Source organism: Carcharhinus amblyrhynchos, chromosome 34, assembly GCF_965287045.1.
Source record: "Carcharhinus amblyrhynchos chromosome 34, sCarAmb.v2.hapA, whole genome shotgun sequence".
In the NCBI taxonomy this organism is placed as follows: Eukaryota; Metazoa; Chordata; class Chondrichthyes; order Carcharhiniformes; family Carcharhinidae; genus Carcharhinus; species Carcharhinus amblyrhynchos.
This window is the reverse complement of record NC_137357.1, coordinates 9,953,516-9,975,618: the sequence shown is the minus strand read 5'-3', so window position 1 is coordinate 9,975,618 and position 22,103 is coordinate 9,953,516. Positions and strand designations below refer to the sequence as shown.

At 46.1% G+C, this 22,103-nt stretch overlaps 1 protein-coding gene across 2 annotated transcripts in view; it reads left to right on the top strand.

Moving 5' to 3' along the window:
* Positions 1-6,695: 6,695 nt before the first annotated feature.
* LOC145361330 (pleckstrin homology domain-containing family A member 2-like) overlaps positions 6,696-22,103 on the top strand; it is a 131,931-nt gene continuing 116,523 nt past the window's right edge. For both annotated transcript variants that reach the window (XM_080216991.1, XM_080216990.1), the window contains exon 1: positions 6,696-7,047. The gene's annotated coding sequence lies outside the window, so the exon portion shown is untranslated. The remainder of the gene's footprint in view (positions 7,048-22,103) is intronic.

Below are 22,103 nucleotides of genomic sequence, written 5' to 3'. Positions count from 1 at the left end.
TCCACAGACACTGCCAGACCTGCTGAGATTTTCCAGCATTTCCTGTTTGTATTGTTAATGTTTCAGGTCTTTTGCAGTTCCGGCAAAAGGTCGTCAACATGAAACTTTAACTCCGTTACTCCCTCCACAGATGCTCCCTGACTAATCCGTCCAGCCTTCTTTATTTTTCTATGCTCCAAACGCAAATTAGGTATGGGCGGCACGGTGGCACAGCGCCAGGGACCTGGGTTCGATTCCCGACTTGGGTGACTACCTGTGCGGAGTCTGCACGTTCTCCCTGTATCTGCGTGGGATTCCCCCGGCTGCTCCGGTTTCCTCCCACAGTCCAAATATGCGCAGGTTAGGCGGATTGGCCATGCTAAATTGTGCTTTAGTGTCAGGGGGACGAGATAGGTAAATGGGATTATGGGGATAGGGCTTGGGTGGGATTGTGGTCCTGGGATTTGGGAGTCCTTGTTCAAGATTCGCTTCAGGTTAATGTGCAGGTTCAGTCGACAGTTTGGAAGGCAAATGCAATGTTAGCATTCATGTCAAGAGGGCTAGAATACAAGAGCAGGGATGTTCTTCTGAGGCTGTATGAGGCTCTGGTCAGACCCCATTTGGAGTATTGTGAGCAGTTTTGGGCCCCATATTTAAGGAAGGATGTGCTGGCCTTGGAAAGGGTCCAGAGGAGGTTCACAAACATTATGTCTGGGATGAAGAGCTTGTCGTATGAGGAACGGTTGAGGACTCTGGATCTGTACTCGTTGGAGTTTAGAAGGATGAGGGCGGATCTTATTGAAACTTACAGGATACTGTGAGACCTGGATAGAGTGGATGTGGAGAGGATGTTTCCACTCGTAGGAAAAACTAGAACCAGAGGGCACAACCTCAGGCTAAAAGGTCGATCCTTTAAAACAAAGATGAGGAGGAATTTCTTCAGCTAGGCAGTGGTGAAGCTGTGGAATTCTTTGCAGCAGAAGGCTGTGGAGGCCGGGTCATTGAGTGTCTTTAAGACAGGGATAGATAGGTTCTTGATTGATAAAGGGATCAGAGATTATGGGGAAAAGGTGGGAGAATGGGGATGAGAAAAAAATCAGCCATGATTGAATGATGGAGCAGACTCGATGGGCCGAGTGGCCCAATTCTGCTCCTATGTCTTGTGGTGATCAATGTAGACTTGATGGCCCAAGTGACCTCTTTCAGCACTGTGGGATTCTCTGAATCCTGGGGACAAGAAGAGTGCATGGACATGGAACTGTACCAGAAACAGGGAAACAAATGAGTCACTGACTGAGGTACAGAAAATGCTGGCTTGCGAGATGGCTCGACAGGCAATCCTCAGCTTCCTGATCTATTTTTTGTGGGAACACATGATGGTATTTTCAAAAAGTCTTATAATCGTGTTTCTTACTTTCCCGTCCCCCTGTTCTGCTCTCAACATCATATTTGAGTGCCTCTGAGGACTGCGGCCCTTCCAGGTTCATTCCAGGCTGACTGAATGTATGTCAGAGTCATCTCATTGTAGTTGCCTCTCTAACCTTCCTCCCTCCTCAGAGGGTGGCACAATTCCTCTGTATCCTCAGCTAATGTTCTGGGGGATCCGTGTTTGAATCCCACCATGGCAGATGGTCCAACTTGAATTCAGTTAAAAGATCTGGAATTAAGAATCTACAGGTGACCATGAAACGATTGTTGATTGTTGGGAAAACCCAATCTAGTTCACTCATGTCCTTTAGGGAAGGAAATCTGCTGTCTTTACTTGGTCTGGTCTATATGTGACTCCAGAACCACAGCAATGTGGTTGACTCTCAACTGTCCTCTGAAATAGCCTAGCGAGTGAGTCAATAAGTGCAGGCCCAGCCAAAAATGCCCATGTCCCACGAATAAAAAAAGTATTGGGAGAATCTGTGTCGGAGAAAAGAGAGGCAAGCACAGCCAGCAACAACAATTTGCATTTATGTGGCATCCTGAATATAGTGAGACACTTCAAGGCACTTCACACAAGCATCATCAAATAAAACCCGACACTGAGTTAGATGAAGAGATAGTTGGACACCTGGTTTGGTCAAAGAGGTATGCTTTAAGGACCATTGAAAAGTAGGAGAGAGGTGGAGAGGTTTAGGCTTGGGATCTCGGCACTCAAATGCACGGCTGCCAATGTTGGGGAGAAGGAAATCAAGGATATATGTGGCTTGAATTGGAGGAGTCCAGAGATGAGAGAGGTTTGTCAGGCTGAAGGATGTTTTAAAAATAGGGGAAGACAAGGTCTTGCAAGAGTTTGACCACCAGGACCCCAGAATAGGTCTGTGAGCACTAGAGTGATGAATGACATGTTCAGGTATGGAGGGCTGGGGGGTAGCAGATTTTTGGATGTGCTGCAGTTTATAGATGCTGGAAAGCAAATCAGGAGGGCTTTGGGATAGTCAAATCTGAAGGTAACAAGTTCACAATGCAGTGCTGGGACAGTGCTGTATCACTCACCTGACTGCTTATCACTTCCAATTTTCAAATGTTAAAGAAACTGCTTTTGTCTTAAATTGGTGTAAGTTTCCATCAGTCTTGGAGCAGCATTGTGAAGGGATTAGTAACCGTATACCTCACAGGGTGGTCTTTGACTGCAACTGAATGCCAGACAGATTTCGCAATGTCCAGGGGTGAGTTTGGGCTCACTCATGTTCATTAAGGTTTAAACGAAGAGTGTTGAGGCACCTGGTCAGTCAAATGCAAATTCTGAGTGAGCTGAACAGGAAGTTGAAGGCTGCACCTAACCAGACAGTGTCTGCTACTCAAGCTGAGCTGCAACTGCATCTGGGTATGTTTTGCCACTTCTTCGCATGAGTAAGTCAGTCTGTTGGTTTTCGGGGGTGTAAAATTGGGTTGCCTTGCCTTTTGTCATCTGATCTTGAAAACACAAAGCCCAGCCTTTCTCACTACTGCTGGCTGAGGTAACGTTTTGCCATGTCTAACCACAGGTTTGCTCAGTTGTTTGGGTCTTGGCAGAGGGTTGGGGGGGTGGGGTGGGGTGGGGTGTCAACTTAGTGGTTGCCATGATGAGAATACAGCTGATAATGAAATTACGCTGACTTCAACCAGGAACAAACAACAGTCTGGACACTGTGCGCTCCTCAATCCGTGAAAGGAGACTCCAACATTTTTAAGATTAAGTGTGGAGGCTAGCTGCCAAAACATCAGTGTGTTGACATCAGTGACAACCCCGAAGTTAACAAGCAAGCCACTGAGTGCTGAATGATGGAGGAGTTATTTCATGAAATTCCATCTGATTAATTATTCACCAAATGTATTAAATTCAGATTACGACCACACGTCCCGCAACAGTTTTGTGGCAGTTTGAGAGCATGCAGCATATTCAAATGCCTCCTGGTTTTTCAGCAACTAAGACTTTTGAATAGGATGATTGCAGTGTGTATGATCACACCAGTACTCATGTGAGGCACAATGACTACCTTAACTGTAACCATAGCAATCTCAAATCGCCCGTGCTGCTTGAATCCGATTCAGCAGAGGAAAAGAACATTTTAAAAAAAGGAAATTTACAGGATAGCTCAGTTTTCTTGTGTTGGAAACGTATAATTACAACTGGCATTGTGAATGCATAAATACATAGATATACAGATGATACCCAAAAGCTCAATGTCAATGTAAATAAGATAGCGACGCAGATACATGTAAGCATTATGCAGTGGGCAGTATGGTAGCACAGTGGTTAGCACTGCTGCCTCACAATGGCAGGGACCTGAGTTCGATTCCTGGCTTGGGTCACTGTTTGTGTGGAATTCTCCCTGTGTCTGTGTGGGTTTCCTCCGGGTGCTCCAGTTTCCCCCCAGAGTCCGAAAGACATGCTGGTTAGGTGCATTGGCCGTGCTAAATTCTCCCTCAGTGTACCTGAACAGGTGCCGGAGTGTGGTGACTGGAGGGGATTTTCACAGTAACTTCATTACAGTGTTAGCCCATATGTGACTAATAAATAACTTTGTCATTAAGCTTATTTAGAAGACTGGGACCAAACTGTTGTGGAAAAATTGTTCTTCACTACACTTCCATGTTGCGCAATAAGATTTCTGTATAGCATCCTGAATTCAGAACCTCACTTTATTCACACCAGCGACAGATCTCTGACCACAAGCACATGACTCCAGTGTTATACACCTCAAGTAACTGTCTCCAGATACACACCAACCCAAACAACATTAGAAGTCTCACAACATTAGGTTAAAGTCCAACATTTGGTTATTTGGTAGCACGAGCTTTCGGAGCGCTGCTCCTTCATCAGGTGAGTCGGAGTTGGGTTCACAAACAGGGCAAATAAAGACACAAACTCAATTACAAGATAATGGATGGAATGTGAGTCTGAACAGATAATCAAGTCTTTACATGTGCAGACAATGTGTGAGAACACCATCCACCAGGCACACAGTACATACTCTTGTGAGTCGGCCAACGTTGTCTACCTGATACGCTGCAGGAAAGGATGTCCTGAGGCACAGTATATTGGCTAGACCATGCAGCTGCTATGACAACAGATGAATGGACACTGCTCGACAATCACCAGGCAGGAGTGTTCCCTTCCTGTCGGGGAACACTTCAGCAGTCACCGGCATTCAGCCTTTGATTGTCAGGTCAGTGTTCTTCAAGGCGGCCTTCAAGACACATGATAACGCAGAATTGCCGAGCAGAAACTGATAGCCAAGTTCCACATACATGAGGACGGCCTCAACCTGGATCTTGGGTTCATGTCACACTATCTGTAACCCCCATCTCTTGCCTGGGCTTGCAAAATCTCACTAACTGTCCTGGCTGGAGTTAATTTATATCTCTTTATCCTGTGATTAAACTTCTCTCCATTCACATTGTCTGTACCTGTGAAGAATTGATTACCTGTTAAGACTTGCATTCCATCCACTATCTTGTAACTGAGTTTGTGTCTTTATGTGCCCTGTTTGTGAACAGAACTCCCACTCACCCGATGAAGGGGCAGCGCTCTGAAAGCTCGTGCTATCAAATAAAACTGTTGGACTTTAACCTGGTGTTGTGAGACTTCTTACTGTGCCAACCAATGTCAGGGAGACAACACCTGAAACTGAACTGACAGGTGTTTATCACACTTCAACATAACACTGCGGAAAAATCTTACAGATAAGACTATATTAGAGACCTGATATTGGCACAGATATTTACACTTTTGATACACCTGGGTGGCAGGGTTGGGGAGGGGGTGGCTGAGCACCCAGTTTAACACAGAGATTGCTGTCCAGTTGTCAATCTACTGATGCTCCCTGTTATGACCAAGGGACGCCTATCTCCAGCTTACTCAAGATGGATAACTTTGGTCACTTCAGCCACAGATGGCTGTCATAGGGGAAACTCAACTAGAAGCAAATACTCGAGAACCTCAACACACTGACATGGATCACGTGGGGCAGAGACATCCATCACAGGCACACACACCCACAAAGGGTACACTTCATCAACACACATCGCACACAATTCACAGACATCCGTCCCACATACCCCATATCAGTGCATTGGCACCCATACTTACGGCCACCACAGGGACGTGTTCGACTTCTCTAGAGCATAAGACCATAAGACATAGGAGCAGAATTAGGCCACTCGGCCCATCAAGTCTGCTCCGCCATCAATCAGGGCCGATTATGAGGAAGCAGAACAGATACAGGCTGCAGGGTGGGGGAGAAAGAATGAGGGGAGATTGCAAAAAGCCTCGGGCATTATTTTAAACTGGTTATTACTTGCCATTTGACCGTTGGCCTCACTTCATGTGCGGCAGTGCTTTTTAAGATGCATTGACACCACAAAATTCTGCCGATGATCAATCTTCCAAACCTTGCCAGATAGACATTTACAACTTTTTGTTCGGCTTTGGGGACCTGGGTGAGTGAATGTGCCGGCAGTGGCAATGATATGAGCAGATGCCAGAAATAAAAAGTTGTATTTTGTGAAATATCCTCTCATTCTTTTCCCCTGCACCAGGCACTGCACTTAATTTTATTTAATAAAGAAGTCTAATTTAGCGCCAGGGGTTGTCTTAACTCGCCCCATCTGGGTAGAAATGAGCGCAAGGTCATCTTGGAGTCAAAGTTGCAACAAAGAATGAAGCCGTTCGGCCCACTGTACCCATGCTGGCTCCCTGTAAGTGCAAACCAATTCGTCCCACATGCTTTGTGTTCAGCCTCCCTTCAAGCGTTTGCTGCAGTTCTCTTTTGGAGAATTTCACCTTTCAGACAATTTATTTCAGATCACAATTAAGTTCCCCCCCCTCCACCCACCCCCCCGGCCTCTGCCATTCCAGCTCACATTGCCCCTCTCATGGTACTTGTTCTCGTGACAACTGCTGACCGTTCATCATCATCGCGCCCCGAGTAAAGTTACTGAAAAAAAATAATCAAATGAAAATTCTGGGGATAAGTGAAATAAGGGCAACCTCTTTGCACAGGCTTCCCCAGAAATGGGGAAGTCAGACAAATCGGAGGAGGTGGAGGGCTGGTGTGTGCAAGAAGTCTTTAACTTGAACAAAAGCACACCCACAAGTCAAGTCCAGCCCCTGGGAGGCTGCTGGGGATTTGCATTCTGTGACACTCCTCCTATCGACCTGTGCTGCATCGAAACTCGTAAAACTGGAGCGACGCTTTCTCTCTCTCTCTCTCTCGACACCGCCCCCCTCCCCGACTCCCCCCCAACATTTCACATCTGGAGCTCAAATAATCTGGCCTCACTTTTTTTTCCGTCAGAGATATACAGGGCTGATCTTATAGTTACTACTTTCCATTTATAGTTAACATCCGGGCTGGGTTGGTTGGTTGGTTGGTGAGTGTTGTCTTCATGTAAATTTCACCCGGAAAAAAAGCTAGAGAGAGAGAGAGAGAGCAACATACTTTAATCTGCTGTTCCTAGCCCACTGCAACAGCAGAAAAAGGGGTTGGATTTTGTTTTGGAGGGGGGGGATGGTGAGCAGTAACAGAGACATTCACATTCTGATCAGACACGTTCAAATGGGCTGCATGCAACAGACTGGCGTTTCTCATCTGGGTAAGTTGATGACTTTTTTTTTGAACTCCCCCGGGCAGTCTGTGTGTGTGTGTGTTTGTGAACATTTTGTATATTTGCAAGGTCGGACTTGCCGAGAAGCAGAAGCCCAGCTTCAAGTAGCAAAGTCCAGTGGGAGGGAGGGAGTCAGCTTCACCGCAAGTAGTTTGTCTTTCGCCTCCTCCTGCCTTGTTGCGTCGGTTTGATGGACCCCAGCCCACCCCCCCCCCCTCCTCTCTGTCACTTGCAATCTTGGTGCAGAAATGCTTTGACACTGCCTTCTCCACCAGTTGCTCACCGGCGGTTTAACAGTGCAACTTGAAGCGAGAGATCCTGTCCCGGGTTGTTGTGAAGATCCAGCAGTGCCAGTTTGTTGTGGGTGGGTGAGCAAATGAGTTTTTTGGAGGCTTGTCGTCTTTTTTTTGACAGAGCTCCTAATTTGGACCAACCCTCTGGACACGTTTCTGTCCCTGTCAAGCGACTCGGGTGGGGTGGTCCAGTTGTGAACACAGCACGAGAATTAGACATCGACAAGCAGAGAAAGTCATTGACAAGGCCAGTGCGATGCTGGGGAGCTCAGAATCCAACAAGCAAGGTGGGGGGGGTCATTCTTTGACCATGCAAAGCCTTGACTGCACCACACCCGAGAGGATTGTCAGTCAGCAGTTCTGGGCACCACACCTTCGCAGGGATATGCTGGCTTCTGAGGGAGTGCAGGGGCAGATTCAGCAGAATGATGAACTACAGTGAAAGGTTACGCAAACTTATCATGGGGGGGGGGACCTAGTAGAGGTGTATAAGAGGGGTATGGATAGGGTGAACAGTGGGAAGCTTTTTCCCAGGTCGGAGGTGACGATTACGAGGGGTCACAGGTTCAAGGTGAAGGTTTAACTCAGATATCAGAGGGACGTATTTTACACGGAGGGTGGTGGGGGCCTGGATTGCGCTGCCAAGCAGGGTGATGGAGGTGGACACGCTGGCATCGTTTAAGACTTATCGGGATAGCCACATGAACAGACTGGGAATGGAGAGATACAAACGAATGGTCTGGTTGGACCAATGAGCAGCGTGGGCTTGGACGGCCGAAGGGCCTGCTTCCTGTGCTGTATTGTTCTTTGTTCTTCATAGAATCCCTCTAGTGCAGAAGGAGGCCATTTGGCCCATCGAGTCTGTACCCACCACAATCCCACCCGAGCCCTTTTCCCGTAACCCTGCTAATCCTCCTGACGTTAGGGTCAAAATTTAGCACAGCCAATCAACCTAACCCGCAATTCTTTGAACTGTGGGAGGAAACCCATGCAGACATGGGGAGAACATGCAAACTCCATACAGACAATGACTCAAGGCCGGAATTGAATCCAGGTCCCTGGCGCTGTGAGGCAGCAGGACTAACCACTGTGCAACTGTGCCACTGATCAGGCAATGATTCGTATCTGGGATTGCTATTCCCTGGAATTTAGAAGGTTCAAGATTGATTCAGTCAAAATCTTCAATATATAGGCAGTGTGGTGGCACAGTGGTTCACAGCTTGGAGCCTCACAGCTCCAAGTCCCAGGTTTCATTCCAACATTTGATGACTGCATGGAGTTTGCACATTCTCCCCATGTCAATGCGGGCTTCTTCCAGGTGCTCTAGTTTCCTTCTGAAGACATGCAGTTAGGTGGATTGGTCATGCTAAATTGACCTTGAGTGTCAGGGGAATTATTAGGGTAAATATGTGGGTTACGGGGATAGGGCCTGGGTAGGATTGTGGTCGGTGCAGGCTCAGTGGGCTGAATGGCCTCCTTCTGCTCTGTCGGGATTCTATGATTAAGAATTGTTTTCCACAAACAAACAACTGATGTCAGAGCAATTATTGAAGTTTAAAGTTTGATTATTATTGTCACACATAGGCTTACATTTATGTTGCAATGAAGCTCCTGTGAAAATGTGAAATCTGAGAATGACAGGTTTTTGGAACCACGTGGACTAACAGATAGGAGACAAAGTTGGATCTGGAGATTACCGTGATCTCATTGAATATTTGAACAGATTTGAGAGCCTGGTGGCGTTTCCCGGTTCCCATGTTCCTAGTTTCTCACTGTACTTCAACTGTAATGTGGGGAATTGGTTGTATAACCCCAGCCACAGCAATGGGTCTTATAACACCACCAAACTTTCATACAAGCCATGCAGCAGACCCAAATGATGCACAGCCTCCTGTTAAGTCAACGCGATATAAGTCAGCAGGCATACTTGTGATATTGCTGAGATAAGTGCAACATTTGTTTGTGTGAAAGAATTTTATTTTATCCAATTTTGTGATTGAAATTAGGTGGTGACAGTTGACAGCTTGTAGGTGTTACTGACATAATCCCATTCCTTGTTAACCTGAGGTTGGGGTAATAGTCCATCTCTCTCTGTCTCTGTCTGATGCACTGCAGTTCCTTGAGGTACCTGATGCTGCCATTATAGTCTTTGGAAAGAACAGTTGCAGGAAGTCAAAATGGAGAGGAAAAAGTTGGGAGACTTTGGTTAAAGTAAAGATTATTAATGTCACAAGTAGGCTTACGTTAACACTGCAATGAAATTACTGTAAAAATTCCCTAGTCGTCACACTCCAGCACCTGTTTGGGAACACTGAAAGAATTTAGCTTAGTCAATGTACCGAACCTGCATGTCTTTTGGAGTGTGGGAAGAAACTGGAGCACCTGGAGGAAACCCACACAGACACTGGGAGAACGTGCAGACTCCACACAGACAGTAACCCAAGCTGGGAATTGAACCTGGGTCCCTGGTGCTGTGAGGCAGCAGTGCTAACCACTGCGCTGCCTGCAGTTGTCCCCTTTCACAGCCTTTTGATTACCGACTAATGGCTGGCAATAGTGGAGGCTTAGGAGTTGGTCACCTACCTGTGAAGAATGAAGGAAAGATAAAAAGAACACAAGAAAGGTGAACATCTTCACTGATGACCTATCAGATTTAGTGATGGTCACTGCAGTTCAACAGCAGCAATGACTTTGGATTTATATTGTACCTTTCATGGAGTAAAATATGTCAGGGCACATTATCAAAGAAATACTGATGCTGAGCTACATAAGCAGATAAGAGGGCAGATGAACCAAAATCTGGTCAAAGAGGTGGGTTTTAAGAGGTGTCTTAAAGGAGGGAAGAGAGAAGTAAGAGGCAGAATGGTTGATGATGTAAATTCCAGAGCTCAGGAGTCAGGCAGTTGAAGGTGCAGCGCAGCAGTGAAAATCAAGCATATTCAGGAAGGCAGAATTGGAGGAGCACCAAGATCTCAAGAGTTTGAGGTAAGCTTTGGCAGGAAGAACGTGTAGAAATAATGCAAAATAAAGAGAGAAACTCTCAAGAAGGTGCTGGGATGCTGGAACAGACTTCCTGAGAGGAGGGTGGTGGAGATACATTCAATCAGATATTCAAAAGGAGAATTGGATTGTTATCTGAAAAGAAAGAGTTTAAAGTTTATTTAATTATTAGTCACAGGTAGACTTACATCAACAATGTAATAAAGTTACTGTGAAAACCCCCGAGTCACCACACTGTGGCGCCTGTTTGCACTGAGGGAAAATACCAGCACGTCTTTTGGACTCTGGGAGGAAACCCACCGGACACAGGGAGAATGTGCCGACCCCGCGCAGACAGTGACCCAAGCTGGGATTGAACCCTGGCCCTTGGCGCTGTGAGGCAGCAGTGCTAACCCACTGTGCCACCCTGCTGAAAGAATGTGCAAGTTTACAGGGATAAGGCAGGGGAGTGGGACTTGTGAGAACCAGTGCAGACTCAATGGGTCGAATGCCAGCCACCAACCACCTGCGCACCCCACCGCCCCCCCCCCCCCCCCCCCCGGCCCTCCACCACCCCACCTCCCCCCCACCCCAGCAGTGTAAAGACTCTGTGATTTGGTGAACTTGTGCAGAATAAGAACATGGGCAGCAGAGTTTTAGATGATCTCAAATTTGTGGAGACTGCTTGAATCTATTTGCAATGTTTCCTCATTACAAAGTATAATTTACTCTTCACAAAGAGTGGAAACGTAATGGCACAAATAATGGGACCAAATTCGTACTGGCAATGTTTGCAAATGCATATTGCTGTAAGAATACCTTTACACTTATTATAATTACGTTATTATACGCAAGACCTGTTTTACAAGACATGCTGCCAACACACAAATGTCACTGTGAAAAACTGCTATCAGAAATGAAGTACTGATCAAGATTAAAGATCTGGCCAGTGATATGATGATTGAATATGTTCAAACACTTGAATGTGTGTGTAATGGGTGAGGTCTGTAATGACATAGTCTGTCTTAGATCGTTAACAACATCACCAAACCATCATATTTCTGCTTCACATCCGTACATGAAGGACAAATAGCAAGACGTCAAATCATTCAAAGTTCGTCCTTTCAGGTGATCTTGCACATATTGCTTACGGAAACAAGTGGGACAGTGGTTAGCACTGCTGCCTCACAGCACCAGGGTACTGTGTTTGATTCCCGTCTAGGGTCACTGTCTGTGTGGAGTCTGCAAGTTCTGCCCATGTCTGCATGGGTTTCCTTTGGTTTCCTCCCACGGACTGAAAGGCTTGCAGGTTAGGGTGCATTGGCAGTGCTAAATTCTCCCTCGGCGTATCTGAACGGGCCCGAGTGTGGTGACTAGGGGATTTTCACAATAACATCATTGCAGTGCTACCTGTGACGCTAAGTAACAAACTTTAAAACAACACTGCAGTGCATGTAAAGTGCGCATTTTAAAAGGTGCAGCAATTTTTTGAATTTTCTCTCAGAGGGTCATGACCCTTTGGAACTCTTCTCAAAGGACAGCGGAGGCAGAGTCTTTGAATACTTTTAAGACAGAGCTAAATAGATTATTGATAACCTTTCACCCCTTGCTTATCACAAAGTAAGTGCCATTGAGGTTACAATCAGATCAGGGTGTGATCTTATTGAATGGGGTTGAATGGCCTGTTGAAAGGCATCTTGAATTTATACCTTCTGCAGATGTCCCAAATTGCTTCACTGCCCAATAGCCCAAAAGTCAACATAGGGGCTGCACGGTGGCACAGTAGTTAGCACTGCTGCCTCTCAGCACCAGGGACCTGGATTCAATTCCTGGCTTGGGTCACTGTTTGTGTGGAATCTGCACATTGTCTGCATGGGTTTCCTCCAGGTGCTCCGGATTCTTCCCACGGGTTGATAGATGTGCGGATCAGGTTGATTGTCAATGGAAAATTGCCCCTTGGTGTCAGACTAGACCAGAAACATGGGGTTGCGGGGGTAGGGTCTGGGTGGGACTGCGGTTGGTGCAGGCTCACTGGACCAAATGGCCTCCTTCTGCACTGTCAGGATTCTACGATTCAATGACTTCGCACAGCAACGTCCCACAAGTGGCAATGCAATAAATCACCTGTTAATCTGGTTTTCAGGCTGTTGCTTCAGGGACATATGTTTTGACTAGAACAGAGTGAGAACTTTCTGCTTGGCACAAGTAGTGCCATGGGAACACCTGACAGACACAATCTAAAAAGGTGGAGCTACTAACAGTGCAATTCGCCCTCAGCGCTGTGCTAAAGTGAAGATTTCAGAGTCTTTTTACTGCCTGACTGCTGGAGGTGAACCAGTGTGATCAGTTGCTTCTATACAATCTCATTATACATTGCTGTCAGAAGTGGTGAGGCCAGTGTCAAGTCAGTGTGGCAACTTCAAGCTCCTTTCCCACCCCACCCCCCGCCAAGATGACTCTGTGTGTACACAACACTAGAAAGGGTTTTATTGTTCTGCAGGCAGTCCTGTTTTGATGCACTCAAACTCATAATCCCGCGCACTGAAACTTGGAACAATTTGATGCTTCGCATAGCGACTGGACAAAGCAAGGCAGTTCTTGCAGGGATGCAGTGGCAATGTTTGGAGCTGTGTATGGAGAAAAGTCTACGGCCAAAAAGAAAGTGATTGTATCATGCAATACTTCAGAGGAGTTTCATTGTGTCGACTGGTACTGTTTAAGCACTGCTGCGGGCACGTGACGGAGTTGTCTTTTCAAGTCTTTTCCCTTGGAGTTGAAATTCGACCTTCTTTCAAAGGTTGTAAAGCAAGCAGTGTTCTCCCTGAATATATGACCCATTTCATTGATGCTTCTCATGCTGATTTCACTAGCTAATAGTTAGGGGCAGGTATCCTGGCCAGTTTTTCAAACCTCTCCCTGAACAAGAAGATCCAAACTCTTCCCAGAGGTCACAAATAGCGTGGGGGAATAACCAGCAAGACCATCCTCCTTGCTGTGACTCAATGTGCTGAGTCAGCTTGGGAAGGAATTTAAAATCAGAAGTAACAGTCTGGAAACTGCAGCCAGCTGCAGGTTCAGCAGTGTTTTCTGCCATCACTTTTTGAAGTCATCAAGTACAATGTGGCTCCTTTTGAAACTAAGAGCTTTTAGATTGTAATGAACAGTGATCTAATCTGCTGTGGTGGTGAGATTGATTAGAAGAGAGCAGACACAATGGCTGGGTGCTTTCATGACTCTCTTGCCTTCAGCAGAATTCTCCCAAAAAATTTCTAAGTTTTGTCCCCAGTGGGAAAACAGGTGTGATTCCAGCTGGGGGTGGTTCGGTGCAATTCACCCACACTTCGAATTTTTGTAAAAGGCTGGGGGGATTCTCAATGAGTTCACCCAAACTTGGAATTTGTTTAGGAGTTGGGAACTAAAGACACTGGCAAGGCTGCCTCCTCCCCAGATCTGGCCATTTTCTAAAGGCCGCCTCGATCTCCAGACAACTCTACAACCCACCTCCTCTCCCACAACCGCATCCAGCCCAATCCCAACCCCCGCCACTTGCTGATACTAGCAACCCACCTCCAAGTGACCAACATCCTGTTCGGATGTCACCAAAGCCCTTCAGGAACCCCCCAGTCACACCTCCCTACAGGAGCCAACCCCCCTCCCCTCCCCCCAGTGTCAGTTAGCACTGCAGGGGGCCTCCAAGCCCCCCTTTGATTTGATTTGAATTATTATTGTCACATGTATTAGTATGCAATGAAGAGTACTGTTTCTTGCGCATTATGCAGACAAAGCATATCATTCATAGAGAAGGAAAAGAGAGAATGCAGAAACGAGTGTTACAGTCATAGCTCAGGTGTAGAGAAAGATCTCCTTAATGCAGGGTAGGTCCATTCAAAAGTCTGATGGCAGCAGGGAAGAAACTGTTCTTGAGTCGGTTGGTATGTGACCTCAGACTTTTGCATCTTTTTCCTCATGGAAGAGAGAATGTCCGGGGTGCAAGGGATCCTGAATTATGCTGGCTGCTTTTCTGAGGTAGTGAGAAGTGTAGAGTCAGTGGAGGCTGGTTTGGGTGTTGGAGTAGGCTTCATTTGATTTTGATTCGATTTGATTTGATTTATTATTGTCACATGTATTAGTAGTAAGAAGTCTGACAACACCAGGTTAAAGTCCAACCGATTTATTTGATCGTAAACTCACAAGCTTTCGAGGTTAACCTCTTCGTCAGATGAAGAGGTTAACCTCAAAAGCTTGTGAGTTTACTAGCAAATAAATCGGTTGGACTTTAACCTGGTGTTGTCAGACTTCTTACTGTGTTTACCCCAGTCCAACGCCGGCATCTCCACATCATGACATGTATTAGTACACAGTGTTTCTTGCAAGCTATACAAAGCATACTGTCCACAGGGAAGTAAAGGAGACCTTCTGTAGTTCCTTGTGGTCTTGGGCAGAGCAGGAACCATACCAAGCTGTGATACAACCAGAAAGAATGCTTTCCATGATATATCTGTAGAGTTTGGTGAAAGTTGTAGCAGACATTCCAAATTTCTTTGCCGTTTGAGAAAGTAGAGATGTTGGTGGGCTTTCTTAACTCTTGTGTTGGCATGAAGGGACCAGGACAGGTTGTTGGTGATCTGGACACCTAAAAACTTAAAGCTCTTGACCATTCTACTTCGTCCCCATGGCCTCACTACACTTTGTGAAGTTGATGACTATCTCCTTCATTTTGTTGACATTGAGGGAGAGATTATTGTTGCTGCACCAGTTCATCAGATTCTCTATCTCTTTCCTGTACTCTGTCTCGTCATTCTTTGAGATCCAACCCACGGTGGTGTCATCAGCAAACTTGAAACTCAATTTGGAGGAGACCCTTTGGTGTGGCCATCATGACTGTGTCAATTTGTGGAGATGGTAATGATCACACCGGTTTCCTGCTGTGCCCGAGGGTAGAAGAATTGCAGGAGCCAGGAGAATCTGGCTCCAAACCAACCCTGCACATTGAAATACATATTTGAACGTGCTCTGTTTCATACCAACACTTGATGTGAACCAGATTATGTCAGGGCATGGGGTGGGAGAATCCCAGAAGGTTCCTGCTGGTGCTAACCGCACTATAGCACCACCCCTAAGTGCGCAAATCGAGACAATCACACCCATTCTTTGATTGCTCTCTTGAGTGTATTATCCAGAGCTAAGATGGAAACCTCCATGTTATTTCCTATTCCATTTCCCCTGTCTCACTTTCTTCCTTGGTTGGGCAATTATCATCCACCCTCCCACGCAAACACTTCTTTGGCAGTCATTTTGTAAACCTGACTGGCTTTGTCCCAGAAGGACTTTCCTTGGTAAAAGCTCTTCCTGCTCCACCTGGATACCAAGAGAAATAACTTGATACAGTGCCGTTCTGGACCACAGGGCGCCCCAGATTACTTCACAGCCAATGAATTACTTTTTGAAGTGAAGCCACAGTTGCCGTTTGGAGAATTGCATCACAGTCTTATCTTCCCCTCCCCCTCCCTTCTCCATTCCACTCTCCAGTGTAGTAAGATCAGATGAGCCAAAGTCTACGCCCCTGAAGGGAAGCTGAGATCTCGAAATGTTGCCTGAAATTCTGACTCGGAAGCCTGGAGTTTCTACAGGGACGTTGCAAACCGCTCTATGAGGAGATGGTGATTTGAATGCACTGACTTATCTGGTCTAACATCAAGAAGCTGCGGCACTTGCTCAAGCAAGCTTTCATTTCGTAATTATGCCATTGTGTGCTGCAGTATCCTGAAGGTTCTTGGAATAAGTAACATCTAAACTTGGCGGAGGTTCTTTGCTTTGGCAAGCTGACAGATGATAATACTAAACAACTTTGTGGAATATCTTTTTATTTGCAATACTTAGCATGCTAAGTGGTTTGGCCAGGGGTTGTGCTTATATATAATTAAAGAGACGTTTCTAAAAACACGCCTGAATTAACTGCAAAGGCCAGCTCCAAACCTTGAAGGCAGGCTGCAAATGATGGGACTTGTTCATTGTTGTTTTGGTTCTATTTCACTGGATTCTCATTCTAGCTCCTCTTCATATTTCATGTGAGTCCTGAGGCAATGCAAGGCAGAGAACGGGTCTGAGGTGCTGATGGGCCGACTCCTGTTCCGACGTTCAGTGCATTGCAATTAACTGAATGCCTTTCGTGCTAGTTTTCATTTCCACAGTGCTGCCAGGGCATGATTCCATGATCCTGGTCGCTCTCTGTGCACCTCGTCCAGATCGTTATGATTCACCAATCAGCCTCAACGGCCTGGATTGGCTGACTATTCGACACTGGAAGCATCGCGGCCCAATCCCAAGTCCATTTGTACATTTTTGGAGCATTGTTCTCACCACGAGAACAGCTCATCCTGAAAGCAGAAACGTTACTGTACGACGTATCTGAAGAACAGGCCCCAGCTCAGCTGACTGCTGGACACCACTCCCCAAAATCAAACGAAGGTAACCCTGGTTATGAGTAACAGAGGCTGTGGGGATTGGGACGAAGCATTAGTGCAGTTGCTGCATTTCAGACCACAAGTGGTAGGATGCTGCAAAATGGAAACTGTGTTTCCTATCTGAAATGGGTCAATAAAACCAACCAAAGTATTGCACTCCCCGGGGTTTTACTCCACAATCCATTTGACACGAGTGCAACGCTGTTGGGTTTTGGTGTTTCCTTTCTTCCCATGGTTGTGTTATCACAGTTATAAACCTCTCCACACCCCCAGTCTGATTACAGAGAACTAAAAATATTCGGTATGTTTTGGTGTGAACCTGTTGACACGGCTTTAATTGACAGCTTTGTTTTAATTTGATGATGAGATGGGACTGTGTGAGGGAGCGGTGGACTGTCTCACGTGTTTGAGAGTTGAGAATGAGGAGACACAAAGAGTCAATAAAATAGATTTATGATAGCGAGTTAGAAGGTTTTCTTTCACTGGAGGGTTTTAAGTCTGTGTCTTCCACCAGCACCAGCCCCCACCCCTTGCCACCCACCCACTACCGCCCCCGCCCCCACCACCCTGGAGATCATGTCAACTTGTAAGAAAAAGTGGTTGAAGGAGAAAATCGCAAAGTAAAGGGTTAACATCAGGAGCACCTGATACTGATGTAACCGCTAATATCACTGTGGTGCAATGTCATATGATGGAGTATTTGAGATCTGGAGGAAAGCAGAAGTACTTAGAGTAACAGGCGGCACAGTGGCACAGTGGTTAGCACTGCTGCCTCACAGTGCTAGGGACCCCAGGTTCGATTCCAGCCTCGGGTGACTGTCTATGTGGAGTCTGCACGTTCTCCCTGTGTCAATGTGGGTTTCTTCCGGGTGCCCCGGTTTCCTCCCACAGTCCACAGATGTACAAGTTAGCTGGATTGGCCATGCTAAATTGCCCCTTGGTGTCAGGGGGATTAGCAGGATAAATATATGGGGTTACGGGGATAGGGTCTGGGTGGGATTGTTGTTGGCGCAGGCTCTATGGGCCAAATGGCCTCCTTTTGCACTGTCTGGATTCTATGATTCTTCTGTAAAACCCCACCTAGACCCCAAATTCAAGATGTAATAGATATGGGATGGCCTTATGTGATTGGACTTCAGCTACAACATGGGCTGGCTGGGCCAAATGACCTGTTTCTACTTAAATCGGGACAGGAAGAGGCTATTTAGCCTATTGAAGTTTTTCAGCCATTCAGTGAGATCTTGGCTGATCTGTAAGCTAACTCCTTGTACATGTTTTTACGCACATTGATTCGTATCTTTACTGAACAGATATCTGTCAATCTCAGCTTTAACTTAACAATTGATCCAGCGCTAATTGTAGTTTGCAGTGAAGAGTTAGAAAATTAGACTATCCCCTGTGCATAAAAATGTTTACTGATTTCAATCCTGAAAGATTTGGCCCTCGTGTTTATGTGCTATCTCGTAGTTCTGGACTCTCCAAATAGTATAAATAGTTTCTCTCTATCTATCATACTTGTTCCCATAAATATCTTGAAAAGTTATGATTAAGTCACCCCATAACCTTCTAAATTCTCTGGAATAGTTTGTTTAATCTCTCCTTATAGCTTAACCCTTCCAGTACAGTTATTATTTTAATAAATCAATGTTGCATTCTCTCTGAGGTCAGTATTACATATCCTTCCCACGGCTTGGTTTCTCGCATTCCAGCTATGTTCTAACCAGAGCCTTGTATCGCTGAACCATGCTTTGTAATCTCTGTAATTTCTCCTGTATCATCGGCTGCCTTGGGCCTCTCGACAACATCTAACAGCAATCATCTTGCCGAGGCACTGGTTCAGTCTTACCCCACAAGCATTCCCAATGTCAGATGGAATGATACTTGAGCTGCTTGTTAAATTATTTGCATGTGATGTTGGCATGATCCAACTGACACATGACCCTTCCACCTCAAAACAGAAAAGAGTTTCTCAAACATCCAGTCTGTGGAGAGAATGTGCATGAATTGAAGACTTCAATCCATTGTCTCCTTGTTTCCCGGATGTAGAGACAGTGGCATTGTGGTATTGTCACTGTCCTACTAATCTAGAAACTGAGGGTGATGATCTGGGGATCTGGGTTTGAATCGCACTCTGGAAGATGGTGACATTTGAATTAAATATGGGAAAAATAACCTGGAATTGAGAATCTCCTGATGACGATGAAACCATTGTTGGAAAAATCAATCTGGTTCACATCATGTCCTTTCGGGAAGGAAATCTGCCATCCTTACCCAGCCTGGCCTATATGTGACTCCAGAGCCACAGCAATGTGGTTGACACTCAACTGCCCTCTGAAATGGCCCAGCAAGTCACTCAGCTCAGAGGCAGTTAGGAATGGGCAACAAATGCTGGCTTAGCCAGCGATGCCCACAGCCAGTGAATAAAGAGGCTGTGACATTTAAGTTGGACTGTGACCCCATTTCTCACTTTCTCTCTCTCTCTCTCTTTCCCACACTCACGCACACCAAGACGCATACGTCCAGTCCTTTTATGATGAGTTCTCTCGTGTCTGTAATGAGGGGTGAATGAGTGTGGTTATTTTCTGGGCCTGGCTGCAGAAAGCAAGAATACTGTGGCCGATGACAGCTACAGTTACACTTTTGGGTAAATGACTTTGCACATTTGACCACCGCCCTGCCGGCACAGACTCCGTTTTCCTGCGCACAGAAGGTATGGAAGGGGTGCTGAAACTGTTCAGTTTGAGAGCTGCCCTTCTCCCTGCCAGCCTTGTGGCTTTTGCAATCCGGCCTTAACAGCCTTTTAATTGGGTTGCTTTGGTTTCGCTGCGGCTTATCACAAAATCCTGCTGCTGCTGCTTTCACTGATGACGAAATTGGCTCTTTCATCTCCGCTCTATAAGTTGGGGAAGAGTCATCAAGTTTGTCACAGATCTGGTAACGGCAGTGCTTCTTTTCAACAGACTTCCTCTATAATTGCACATACGTACAGCTAGCCGTTCACTCAGCTTGGTAGACTTCTGCTGCTTTTGTCGTTTGGGTTTTGGAGGCGATTCAGTAGTAAGGAAATTGCGAAGGTACGTTCAGTAGTTTGGTTAAGCTCTTTGATCAACTGTCCCAATGTGTGGCTTAATATGCAGTTTTATTAATGTTCCTGTGACATTTGACTACATTTAAAGCTACTGTACAAATCAAAGTTAAAGATTATTTATTAGTGTCACAAGTAGGCTTGCATTAACACTGCAATGAAATTCCTGTGAAAATCCCCTAGTCGCCACACTCTGGCATCTGTTCGGGTACACTGAGGGAGAATTTAGCAAGGCCAATGCACCTAACTAGCATGTCCTTCAGACTATGGAAGGAAACCCACGCAGGCGCGGGGGAAAACGCACAGACATTTTCACAGACAGTGACCCAAGACAGAAATTGAACTCAAGTCCTTGGCCCTGTGAGGCATCAGTGCTCACCGTTATGCAAATTATTGCAGTGGACAGGAGTTTAATAATGCACAGTTATTATCAGAAACAGTTCTTTGATACAGTCACCAAATTGGTGCTAGCTTCTTGACTTCTGTACCCCTGTTTCCCTCCCTTGTTGTGCTCTCGTCATTGAGTGAAGAAGATACTTGATAACTCTAGCCTGAGGCCTTGTCCCGATCATTCAGCAGAGTAAAGGTCATATGTGGTCACAGCACAGCGCCACTTGACCTCCACAATGGGGACACAGCAATTTCTAGCCCAATGCCTTGTCACAACTGGACCTAAACAGCTCTCCCTTGTATTGCTGGTGAACTGAACTTGCAAAAAGGGAAATGACTATTCTGAATGTTGTGGAGGAAGAGGCTGGTTGAGCAGTGTAACATGTTGCTAACTCTGTGACAACACTTGAGACTATCCAGACTCTCAGCTCCAAATGCAAACAGCCAGCCCTCCAGAACGTTGCCGCTGCCCTCAACCTTAACCTCAACCTCCCAGGCGCATGTTAGAACTCAACTCCACTTGTGAATTTAATTCAAATCTGACTTGCTAAAATGCTATCTACCATTGACTTATTCTGCTTTAAAATACAACCTCGTAGTTGATAAGGTTTGGAAGACTTTAATTGACTCTCAACTTGCCTCCAAGGGTAGCTCGGGACGGGCAGTGAATGCTGGCCAGCGGCGACACCCATGTCCCACGAATGAATGTATGAATAAAACTAGGGGCTTGGAAGACTTTTTTTCCCCCTAATTTTGCCATATTAGTTTGTGAGCGAGTGTGTGGTGTAAACAGGAATTTTTAAGCACAGAAACTGCTGCTTATGGGGTTCTCAGCGATTCCTGCTCTCAACATCCCCGCCCCTAATTTTTATTTATTTATTTGTGGGACGTGGGCGTCGTGAGCTGGCCAGCATTTATTGCCCATTCCTAGCTACCCCTGGAGGGTAGTTGAGAGTTAACTGAATTGCTGTGGCTCTGGAGTCACATGTAGGCCAGACCAGGTAAGGATGGCAGATTTCCTTCCCTGAAGGACATTAGTAAACCTGATAAGTTTTTCTGACAATTGACATGGTCATCAATACATTCTTAATTCTAGATTTTTTTTTTACTGAATTCAAATTCATCTGCCATGGTGGGATTTGAACCTGGGTCCCCAGAACATCAGCTGAGTTTCTGGATTCAGAGTCCAGCGACAACACCAGTAGGCCATCAGTTTCTCACAGTACTGCTGTATGCTTAGTCTCGTACACATACTGCATAGTGTGGGCATTGACTGACCACTGAAGCCCGGCCTTTCCAGGGGTGCACAGGCCGGGGAGGGGGGGGGTGGGGTGGCATCCTTTAGAATAGTTAGCCATGAAGTGAAAATAGCAACGGGCTGGGGTGTTGATTCCGGGACAGTAGGATTGACCTGTGTGACGGCAGACGATGAGCTACAACAGTGATAGCAGCAACAAAGCAAAGGCCAGTTCAGCAAGCTTCAGAACAGATCAATGGCACTGCAAATTCTATTTCAGGATATCAAGAAGCAGATTGTACAATGAGAAGGAGATAGCTAAAGTCCATTCAGGTTTTGTTACAGCTTCCAGTGCACTGCAGCTGACCCCAGTTGAGCACAAACTAGGGCCAGTCACAACAATGATGACCTTGCTACCACCGGGGAAGGTAGGGGAAAGTGAAAGCTCCCCCAAGATGAGGTTTGTACCATCCTGATCTCAGTGGGCTTTGTTCCCCACCCCCTCTATCTTACTAACTCCCACGTACTCATCCAGAAGTCTCTTAAAAGACCCTATTGAATCCAGCAACGGTGGTGGAGGCGGATTCGATTGGGTC